This window comes from Lactuca serriola, chromosome 4 (genome assembly GCF_051521515.1).
Source record: "Lactuca serriola cultivar US96UC23 chromosome 4, Lser_US96UC23_V15, whole genome shotgun sequence".
NCBI classification, from domain to species: domain Eukaryota; kingdom Viridiplantae; phylum Streptophyta; class Magnoliopsida; order Asterales; family Asteraceae; genus Lactuca; species Lactuca serriola.
The window spans coordinates 165,415,868-165,428,603 of NC_136411.1; the positions used below are offsets into that span (position 1 = coordinate 165,415,868).

Here is a 12,736-nt window from a genome sequence, read left to right on the forward strand (position 1 = left end):
GAATAGAAATACATATAAATAACGGCGACACCTTTAGTAGTGACAAAGAGCATTAGCGGCGACGGAAAGTAATAGCGGCAACTAATGAAGCATTAGCGACGAACAAACAACGACGACCATTTAACTGCGACTTGTCGCCGCTAACACCTTTAGTGACCACATGTTGGACCTTTAGCGGCGACGCCCGTCACCACTAAAAATCAAAATTCTTGTAGTGGGTGATTTACAAAATTCGGTGAGATAACGCAAATCCACATTTAAAAAACCTTGTTTGCACACATTATTTAGATTTGTTAAAGACAAGAAGTCTTTGATCCTTCCTTACACCACCGAATTCTTCTCCTTATCCTCCTCCGAAAATAGGCAAAAAAAAATATATAAAGCATAACATGAGTAAGACCAGTAAAAAAATTGATATTAAAGTGGATATATGGTTTTAGCTGAGTGAATAAAGAGGTCACTTGCAGATTTTTTTTCAAGCAATTCTCTTTATAAACTTTCTATGATTCCTCCAAAACTTTGTAAAAAACAAAACCTATGCCATGGTTTCTGTCCTATGATTGTTCAACAAATCAAGAAATATGTCATTAATTGTTCCATGTGCCTACATTAATGTCTACGATTCTTGTTTGGTCCTCTTTTCTTCCATCAGAGAAAAGTCTCCAAGTTCATATCAATGGCCACCTTTCCATGAAATGGTAGTACCACCCTAAGCCTAATCGCTCTTTAGTATTGCGGAAGTGAATTCTGTTGGATTCAAACAAATATTCTTTTCGATTTATGCCAACAGTAATAGATATGTGTTTGGTAGTTGAGTGTATATACATGCATTTAATTTGCATATATGTTGTAAGATATGTTTTTGTGCGTTTTGGGATTCTTGGAGCCTACAGACACTTATAAACGAAAAGGAAATGTTGTTATGGACAATCCAAAAATCTTTGAATTAGGGTTTGCAAACTATTCTCCAATGGAAATTGAATATACACTATCGGTTGCGAGTATGTAACAATAATGTATTTGGTTTACTTTTTAAATTTTATCATGTACTTCTAAACAATTTTCAAATTCGAATTGAAAAACACCATATTATTTTAGGTCGTTTTAGTTTCATCAACCTTTAAAATGGTCGTACATGTTTAAGAGAAACCACTGAATAAATCTATCATATTGATGGAGGCTCGGTCTACATGCAACTTAATTTGAGTAGCAATGGTCGAAAGCCAACAGAGCTAGCTGTAAACCTTTTCTCTTGTATGCACCTACTAGCCTTTATTTAGAAACAAATTGAAGTCATTTCATTTTCATAATTAATCTCATGATCGATCAATGTTCTAATTAAGAGGACGATGAATGTGACACGTTGTGTTCATCCTTTCCAGGCTCGTCTTGATTCTCAAATTTTATATAGAAAAAAGATAAAAAAGATGTTGAAGCGTGTCTGTATGCCATTTTTGCTATCTAAAACAAGAAGATAAACGCCAAAGGGTTAGTAGCCAAAGGGTTAGTAGGTGACCATTAAATTTTATGTCATTAATTCATTAAATTTGTCTACATATGTATATATAGAAGAAATATTAAGAGCTTTGATATGCCCATGCGATTTATCTTATATGTGTACATAAATTTCTTTTTGTAGAAAAACATTTCAACGAACCAGATGGATCAATCCAAGATTTTTTATATATACATTGGACAAAAACACTTTCCCAACCATAAATTGTCAATAGAGGCAAATTATTAAAACAGTAATTTAATAAAACTTATCAATATTTTTATTAGGTTAGATACCATGTCTTACATTAAAAAAATATAGAGTATTAAATAATAACAAGTAATATATATTAAGGATTTTTTTAACAACAAAAAGAATTTATTTTAGCGAGAGACTAAAGTTACAAGTAAACGATGCATTCCATGCCAATGTTGATACAGTCATTCGACTAGCTACAATAGTTACCATTTCTAGCTCTAATACTAATGCAATTGAAAGTTGTGAACTGAATATCACTTATTAATTCTTTGTTGCTCCAGGACTTGGAGTTGAAGAGAACCTCCTTGCGGTGTCTCCACATCACCCACGACTTGAACGATATTTTATGATAGAGTGTTTCAACTTTTATAAATTGACGACATTTATTAACGAGCGGGAAAATTAGCTAGATAGTTGGGAAGGTATGATGGAGACAAATATCCCAAAAGTTATTTATTATATATTGAAGAATAGAAGATTAGTAAGTAAACAATTTCTTTTTCGTTTTTTTTTTCTCTATGGTGGGAGCAAATTAATTAAACAAAATATCTTAGAAAGATTGTTTAAACTAGTATTTTTAGAATGGTATGTTTATGGAACAATCACTCGTAAAAAGTAGAAAAACTGTTAAAAGTGCAATATTGGAAGTATGTATTTCAAAATAAGTTTACACTATCAAGTTGATATAAAAATTGAAATATATGAAAACAATTGTTTATTTTAGAATGTCCATAAAGAATGATGATCTATGATGTGTCACCTTTGATTTGAAATAACGATCTATATATATATATATATATATATATATATATATATATATATATATATATATATATATATATATATATATATATATATATATATATATATATATATATATATATATATATATATATATATATATATAATTTTTTGAACAACAAGCATATATTGAAGCAAACTTTGAAATAGCAATTTATATGATATATATATATATATATATATAATACCAATGTCCTGCGTTGCAATGTTCTTATAAACCGGAACATATTATTCAAACCCTAATGTTCAAGTTCTAGCATTTTTAGGATGCGCAACTAGTCCGCACGGTTTCTGGAATTATCTCATACCAAATATGTGTTCTCCTTGAACTATGCGTTTGGTTGTCCATCCATTCAATTCATTCATCCAACCATGGTTACACCATTAGTCTATAATAGGGGACAAAAATAGAGAGGTCAACTTTGTGATATCCCTTGTGAGCCAGAAAATCTGGCTTTGACGTACTTCCATATTGCGTTGGAGTACAATAATGTATGGCAAGAAGACAAGCATACTAAGTCAATGATAAAAATATTTACTTTCCTAATCTTTGAATTTAAACTTTTGTTATAAATAAATCATGATATACTAGCCGTTTACCCGCGCCAAGCGACGGGTGCAAATTGTTTTTTTAGAAATTAGTTTTTAATGAAGATTAGTTATTTTACGCACATAGTTTGCTATATCTAAACAATTATCAATAAGATTAATGCTAACGAGAAATTATATCAATAATAATTAAAAATGAAAACTTGGGAGTCTTTACAAATGTATATAAACAGATGATTGATTGTGTATTATTAATCGTGCAACACTTATTTATACACCATGCGAATCTCCGCGCGTTGCGCGAGAATAGAATTATATAGTTAAAATAATAACTTTTACCAAATTATTATTTAATATTTCTACTTTGAAACAAAATGTTACTAATAAAGCAAACATATAGTTAACATATTAGTTTTATTAAACATTATAGTTTAACTTTTAAGTCATTGTGATATATACAATTATTTGATAATTTTATAAACCGTTTAAAATTGTATAAATTATATATCAAATGAATGATAATATAACAGGTAACAAAACATATGAACAATAATATAAACTGCAACTTTTATTAACATAAAAATATAAAAACATCTATTATAACATTTGTATTAAAAAAGATATATATACAACGAATAATAAAAAATATGAAAAATAATCACTATAACCTTTAATAACATAAAAACACTAAACATCTATTATAACCTTTATATTAACTCTTCATATTTAAATCATAAATCTATGCAAATACATTAATGTTTTAATGAGTAAAACTTTACAACTTTATAAAAGAAAAGGAAAATCAAAGGTTATTAGTGATTACTAATTAATAATCATAAGTTAAAAACTCTTCAGTTTTAACTAATAAATATACATAAATTAGAAAACTCTTGAGTTGTAGTGTGAGTTTCAAATCAATGCGGAACTTGGAAATCTATATTTATTATTATTATTATTATTATTATTATTATTATTATAAATAATTGGTTTTGATGCATCATTTTAATCCCTTCAATTATTAAACATAAAAATATTTAATTATAAATTTATAACATACATAGTTGCATATACATGTTAAACAAATCACATATTGTGTATATATATATATATATATATATATATATATATATATATATATATATATATATATATATATATTCGTAAATGTCATATGTAATTCTTGTGGTAGTAATATGGATAAATTACTTTCATATGAAGAACATATCATGATAAGTTTATCATAATTACATATCAAATGTTCAAAATTATGTTATCTTTTAAATATGTTGTGTAGAATAACCCGACAAAAAAAAAATAGAAAATAAACATAATCAAAATAGAAAAACTACAATCAAATAAATAATAGCATTGGGTGGTTGAATATATAATTAAAGATGTTACATAAACATACATTTAAATCAAAAGAAAAAACTAACATTCGTCAACTTTGCTCAAACAAAAAAACTTATATCCATTTTATGAATCTTCTTTCTTCATTTAACACCATTCAACCATAGAAACTTGATGACAATTTTTCACTAACATGCAATCAAAATATTTTTCCTTGAAAAAAAAACATAAAGATATTCCAAACAAAACATTGATGTTGGGAGAGTCACATTCAAGATTGAGTAATACACAGAAATCATATATAAAGATTTAATGAGAAACTGAATATAAAGAAAGAATAGAAAAGTTTCATTTGTTTTGGTTGAAAGAAAAAATCATATTACAATTACCATCGATGTGACATAACCCATTTCTTCAAATCATCATCTTTGGATCGTGAATGCTTCAACTATATGAAAACTTTTGTATCACAATATCTTCAAATGCTTCTTACATGTAAGATTTTATATAACACAAAAGATATAAAAGATTGACCTTTTTATAGTAAACTTTTCACTAAATCTTAATTAAACATAATATAAGTTATAAAACTTTTGAGTGTTAAATCATAATTAAGAAAACTTTTGAGTTGCATTAGTTAAAAAATGGGGTTTCAAATGAACGTGGTTTGAAAAAGTTAAAAATGGGGGTTTCAAATGCTTGAGATTCAAGAAAAAATGTTAACTTTATAAGTATGTATGATTACATTTGATGTATAGACTTCACTGTCGTTGAATTGTTCATTAGAGATGACTAATATTTTTGTATCGACATTTAGGTTCTTTCTACGGAAATGATTAGTTTTAATTCAACGATTAGTTTGATTTTGGAAATATGTCATATTATAAATAAGACACAATGTATTATTGGTAAGTATCATTAAACATTAGTACCAATTCAGCGGGGGCAAATAGTTGCTAAAAATAATTTGTTTTGACAATTAGTTTCTTTTCGATGGACAATATTATCGACATATAGTTTCTTTTAGAAACTTTACTGAGTATTGATCATGGGTTGATCTTTATAGTAGAACCATTCAAGTGGATAATTTAGTTTGTTTTGTATGGTTACGATATTAGGAATTTTGGATGTTTGTATTAAAATCGAATTTGCAATATCGGATAGTTTTGACACTAAATTGAGAATAAAATAGCCTAAAAAAATAAATTAACTTTTTATTTATTTATTTATATAACAATAAATCATATATTAATTCAATAATAGTTGTTTCTATTTAAAATAAATTAAAAGGCATGCCTAGTTAAAAAGCTTATATTAATTTATAATCTTTTTAGATAATTAATCATCATAAAACTTTATGTCATATAAAAGGTCTTATTTTGAAAAGTTGTGTCTACTGATAAATTTTGACCAAAACAATAGTATCAATTAAAATGAAAATCAATTTTGGAACATTATTGATGTTAAGATCTATATTGTTATAGAAATCAACTATTACCTAGTTACTTAGCATCCTTAACTCTATTACTGCTTAAATGAATAATGTAAACCATAAAAAAAGAATGAACCATCCTATTATAATCTTATTTTCTCAGTCTAAACAATAAAAAAAATCATGTATGCTTCTTAATATAAGGTTGCAAGATCCAAAATGAAATTTGGAAACCCATGACAACAAAACTTGTAATTAAAGGGATCTACCTCAATTTACTCCAAAAATTCTAAAAAACAATTACAATGCCTTAAAGGTAAAAAAGATACAGTTGAATCTTTTACATACTTAATATGATGAGGGTGTCCAGGGATATAAGGTTCCCATCTGCCAAAACAAGTTATATACAAATCAATAAAAAAAAGTTGACCAAGAATTATCTCTTTAAAAATTTAGGAAAAAAGCAATCAATAGTGATTATACTGCAATAATCATTTTTTAAAGAGATTCAAATTACAGCTGAATTTATCATAAATAATTAAGTCAACATTCGACTTTTGGCCACCAAATATTATGAGCAAGATACCTTTGATTATGATTCATCTCCACCATGACACCAAGATTAACAATGAAGACACTAAATCACCACTAACTAAAAACTGAAAAAAAAAATACATAAATAACTAAAATAAAAAAATCAATACACAAAAAGGGCTTAAAGAAAGATTGAATTTCTTGATTTCAATGAGACTATTTTGAACCTGTAGCAAATAAAATCAATAAATGTTTACCATATCTTCATTTAAATAGTTAATTACAGTCACGTCTAAAACATTAAAGATGAGTTTGTAATGTCAATTTATAAACTGGCACTTCACAATAACAAAATCAACCATGAATCTAACCAAAACCTAGCTTCCAATAAATAAACACATAATGAATATGCACCTTAATTGATGCTACCTTTACGGGTCATTCTTTAACAATTCCTAGGGAGTATGTGAAGTTTATTTTTTTCATGTTTTGTTTGTTAGTCATATATCATGAACAAATCAGTCCATCAAAGATTGGAAACCTAAATCCAGATACTGAAATTGAAAAGGAAACATAAAGTAACAATCTTACCAATAGTTCATTCATATTATCCATCTTCAAATCAAAGCAAACATTCTAGTCAGTAGTTCGTTCTTTTGATCAAAAAACAAAAAACAAAGATTTAAAAACTGAATGACAGTATAACAGTTCTCGTAGGTTTGGTGCTTTCTGTGATGACATTTCAGAGTATCTTGATTTTTTGGACTATTGGCATTTTCGCCTTCATGTGTGTTGGCTGCTTCTCGAATACTGCTTGTCTTGTTTTCATTAGACTGATTGGTGGTCTTGATTATGTTTTCCTAGTTTGGTGTTGTGGTGAATTTTTGGTGATGTTGACGTTTTTGCCCCCGACCTGTTTTTTCAGAAGATCTACGGATTAACCACCATTGCCTCCAATACCACATAAAATATTAAGCTTATAACCAATTAACCAGGATCAAAATCCCAAATAATCAAACATCTATCTAACAGGAGGCATAAATAAAAATTAACTAGGAAAAAAAATATGAAAAATACATGATCATACCTAACCAGAATCAACGCGGTTTCATGATATGTTGCAAACCTATACAAAAATAATTAATGAAAGAGATAAAGATGAAATTGAGGATGAAGAAAACAATTTTGTTTCCAAATGTCATTGAAATGTCAAGCAACGAAAAAGAAAAACAAAAAAGAAATAAAGATGTAAAATGTAATTGTTTGTTACCTGTTTTAAATCAGAAACTATTTTTCCTGATCATGTTCATCCAGATCCAAACACTTCTTTTAGAACCCTAGAGATAAAGCGGTAAATGGGTAAAGAAGAACCAATGGCATTTGGTGGCGTCGATCTCCATGGTGGGTGGTTGGCGTTTGGTGGCGTCGATCTCCATTGGAGTTTTCATTGATATACACCAAGAAATGAAGAAATTAGGGTTTCCATTGATAATAACCTCTTATTCGATAAGTTACATAAGTAGCAAATCTTATTTATGGTATGTTATTTAATTACAGTAAAAACATACCTTATTTAAGGTATGATTTGGTAAAGTATGGTATTGCATTAGAGGTTTGTAGATTAAGTCATTTTAATTGTACCTCTTAATTTTCAAGAAATACTCAATATGCTTAATATAATAGAATAGAAATAGATATTGAGTATTTTAAAATATTCTTCGAAGGATGTCAGCATGAACTATTCCAACCATTGTAGATTGAAAAATAAGTAGTTATGTACCTGTCGAAAGTCCTCTAAATTATTCATTGTGACACCTTATAATTTTATTTTTATTCTTTCACTAGGTGTAAGACCCGTGTGATACACAAGTTTATTTATTAAAAATTATAGTTTAATATCAGATTATAAGAATTATGTAATTTTTAAAACAATAGTTTTATATAAATACAAAATGATATAATAAATAGAGTAATTAATTTAATACATATTCTATGAGATTTGAAACAAGAATAAAAGAAACACTTAAAGAGCATTTATTCTTATATTTAATATAATGATCTACCTTACATATATAATCTTACTAAAATTTGGATTTTAAATTTCAGAAAAATGAAAAACACAAAAAAATGACAAGTGGAGAAAAAAAATAATTCAAAAAATTCTAGAAAAATGACATGTGTCAAATTCAATAAAAACATGACATTTGGCAAAAATGATTTTCATTTATTAGGTTACTAGTTGTGAGACCCTTATGTTATACGGGTTTGGTAAAACAAAAAATATATATGAAGGTTTAAACAAAATATTATTTAAATTTGAAATTTAAAATTTAAAATTTGAATTTAAAAGGAAACATATTAAATACAATATATAAGTACTAATATTGTAATTTATTGGCTATTTTTAATTAAGACAATTATTAATTGGTGTGTAAATTTGATTGTTAATTAAGAAAAGATAAAAAAAGAGAAAATGACAAATGGAAAAGAAATTATTCAAAAATACCAAAAAATGATATGTGTCCAAATTAATGTAAAAGTGACAAGTGGCAAAAAAAATCTTCATTTATTAGAGAGGATATATATATATATATATATATATATATATATATATATATGTGTGTGTGTGTGTGTGTGTGTGTGTGATAACCCAAATATTATAAATTGTAAACGTTATTATTCGAATCCAAAAGCCCAAATATCTAATTTTTTGGTGATTTCTCGTGGTGATGGTGAAGGGAAATGAGAAAAGGGGCGGAATGGTCTTCTAATATAGCATTAATATAAACAGAAATTAGTACAAAAAAAAGTATTAAAAAGGGTAATACGGATATTTTACATGGGTTAGGAACGGACATGTGATTTTTTGTCAAGCATGTGGACTATTTATATAATTTTGTCTTACTTTAATTTTATCATTAAAATTAAGGTAAATTACAAAAACTGTCCATATGATTATATATTTTTTTGAATTAGGTCCCAAGTTTTTAATTTGGACATAGAGCATCTTCAATGTTTGTTCGTCACAAAATAGTCCCAAATAGACCTAAAATGAATAAGTAACCCCACACCCCTTATTCTTTTCCCATATACATTTGCCCTCACCCCTCAAAGTTCTTTTCATCTCTTTTACTTTTTTCTCCATCTGTTTTTCCGATTCTTTTCCCATATACATTTCCCAAATACATCTTTATATTTTATACTTATGGACCCACGAAAGTCAGTTTTATTTTATTACGAATTTGTGCATTTAAAATCCATAAGTTCTCTAAGCATCGGGAAAACCACATCAAACGTGTGAAAAAAAACATTTAAAATATTAGAAAAGATTAAGATTAAGATTAAGAAGAGTATTTTAGTTTGGAATAAAACTACAACTTGGATGTCTAAATACTTAGACAACAATTCTTCACATCCACCAATTACTTACATGAAATATATTAAAACAGAAACGTAGAAGAAAGATTAAAAGGGATCTATAGATGAACAGTCTTAGCAATTTCTATGTGATGGGGATCTAAAGATGAGTCGTCTTGGTAATTTCTGTGTGATGCCAAAGCTACAGTTAATAGAAGCGTAGAAGAAAGATCACTACAAAGGAAACCCTTTATCTTTCTTCTATGGTTCCATTTTTTATCAAGGCATACAAAACGGGAAAAAATTATCTCGAAAAGTTGTAATTCCTCATTCTTGACTCTTGTCACTAAATATGTAGAATCGGTTCAAGTTAATCATTATAGACTCATTTTGTTGATTGGCAAGGTTTAGAAAATTTTGCCCAAGTTAATTGTCAACCGGATCAAATTGGTTCTTCGATCAGTTAGATTATCAAAACCCTCTCATTCAGGAGGTCAATTTAAAGACTACCTCCGATTATGCACGTGATTGTAGATTGGTATAAATTAAAGAGTTTAAGAGAAACTATTGTCAATTAAAACTAAAATTGCATCATTATCATTATCAAATAATTAACAAAATCATTGTCTAAATAAAGCATGAAATAAAATTATATTTCTTGTCATATCAGAAAAATAACAACAATTAACCAAATCTATTGTAACAACATTATCAAACATAAGCTCATAAATCTCGATCTTTGTAACAGGCAATGAACGCTCATTTCTCATGATCAGGTTCAACTTCTCATGCTCGAGGCTCTCACTTTCCTTTAGTCCTTCCATATCAAAATTGTTTATACAAAAAGTGACCCTCTTTAACTTAATTATCCGCACTCTTGTTTGTCTACCGCAATTGGAGATGCTAACGCAATTAATGTTTGTCTATCGCAGTTAAAGAAGATGTTTTGTCAACCGCAGTGAACCAAAACCTCTACCGCAGTGTAGAATGATGAAGAGCTTTTAGTTATGTTAACTAACTTAGCGTGTTAGCCTAGCTTTATCAAGTGAACCTTGCATGGTCACTTAAGTAAGTACGATATTAATTGTTTATTTCATATGTAACTTTTTGCGACTCTATAAATAGAGACCCCCTCTTCATGTAATCGTATCCACTTTCACGATCTTTTGAGCTAATATAGAAATACAAAGATCATTATCTAAAATATCCATCTTATCTAATATTCAAGATCCTCTTCATCTTAAACTGTTCACATTTACTAACTTGTGTTTGACTGCAAACCTTGTTATGACTCAGTTTGATGTCTACTTGATATAACTTGTTGTCTTTTATATTTCCTTCACATTTCCGAAACTAACTACCTAACACTTCTAACTTATTATTGTTGAGCTAACTTGATCCTTGAAATTAACTTATTCCGCAACTATTGCCTTGCACTAACGTTTGTTCAAGTGTTTCTCAAGTGCTTTTCTCTCAACAATTGGTATCCATGACAAAGTGGTTGTTTTTTAAACAAAATTCTGATTTTGAAAAGCCTTATATACCACTAAAGCTCATTCTTGAAAAAAAAAACAAAACAAAACATAGGAATTATGGCACAAGCTTTATCATCAAATGTTTCCAATAGCGTTGGAGGCTCGAACAGAGCATCAATACTTGTGGAAAATGAATACCACCATTGGTCCCAAAGAATGGAAAGCTATTTTAAGAGGCTCGGAAGAGACGTATCGACATTTGTGGAAGAAGGACCCCATGTCCCTGTTCTTACTCCTGTTCAAGCAGATGGTGCTCAATCATGACTCGGTAGAGGTGAGGCTGCAATGAATCGACCAACCAAAGATGATCTTGAAAAATGGAAGAAATTGGTCTACCGCAAAGAAGATTGTGCAAGGGGATAGAAAGATTCATATGTTGTACTTGTTCAAGTTATATGGAGAACTTCAGGCACCATAATCAACTGAGCTGAAAGATTTTGCAGACCTGGGTGGACTACAAGTCAAACTCCACAATACTCATATCCCACAGAATCAGCCTGTCCACTTTCATTTGACAACCTACCGTAGTCATATGAAGCTGATGCTAAAATCGATGTCATTGCCTTGGTTACCTAACAATTCAAAAGGCTACCACCACCATCATTTCGTAAAAATCAGCAGTTTCCCAAACCACCTTTTAAGCGCAACTTCAATCTGCAGAATAACCACTCAAGATATCCCTGAAACCCTCACCATCCACCGCAACTATAGAATACACATCATTCCAAAGAGGCACTACAGTCCAACAAACCATCAGACTCTAGTACCACAACTGAAGATAAAAATGAAGTCATTATCTATCACAAGTTTCATAAAGAGAATCACTTTGCCAAGGACTACAAAGCAAATGTGGTTAAGGACAAGGCATTATGGCTCAAGAGATGGTAGAAAAAGAAAAGGCAAGAGCGTATGTTGCTCCAGTGAAGAGGGATCATCAAGTATGGTCATCTAGAGATGACGATGAAGATTTTGACAACAACAAGAGAAAATGAAAGATCTGCATGATTGCAACTGCTAAAGCGGATGGATCGATGAATTTGCAGAGGAATTGTTGTTGTATGGCCAAAGATGGCATCCTCATCATTGTCGAACATGTAAAAATCATGATCCATTCTAATAATTTTAGCATGCATGATTATGAACCATACTTAGATAGACTTAATGACATGTGTGTTGCCGTCCTTTCAGACTACAACAAAAAAACTAGATGAAAAGAATATAACATCCCAAGAGTTATATCATGAGAAAGGAAGACTTGAGGATAAGAGACTTAAGGTTTTCATGCTTGAAAAGGATTTTTTTGTTTAAAAAGGATGCTAATATATTGAATGAAACTTAGTTAGATATTGCTTTAAATCAACGGGATCTTGCCCAGAAAGAAATTGTACGTTTGAATCAATTAATACAAAAGCTTTTTAATGAGAC

General features: G+C 28.9%; 1 long non-coding RNA gene across 1 annotated transcript; it reads right to left on the reverse strand.

The window, feature by feature from the left end:
- Positions 1-7,013: 7,013 nt before the first annotated feature.
- Positions 7,014-7,946, reverse strand: LOC145100426 (uncharacterized). The gene is made up of 3 exons (XR_013705034.1): positions 7,690-7,946; positions 7,507-7,545; positions 7,014-7,332 (listed from the first exon to the last, which is right to left on the reverse strand). It is a non-coding gene; the product is annotated as an uncharacterized LOC145100426 (long non-coding RNA).
- Between the last annotated feature and the right edge of the window lie 4,790 nt (positions 7,947-12,736).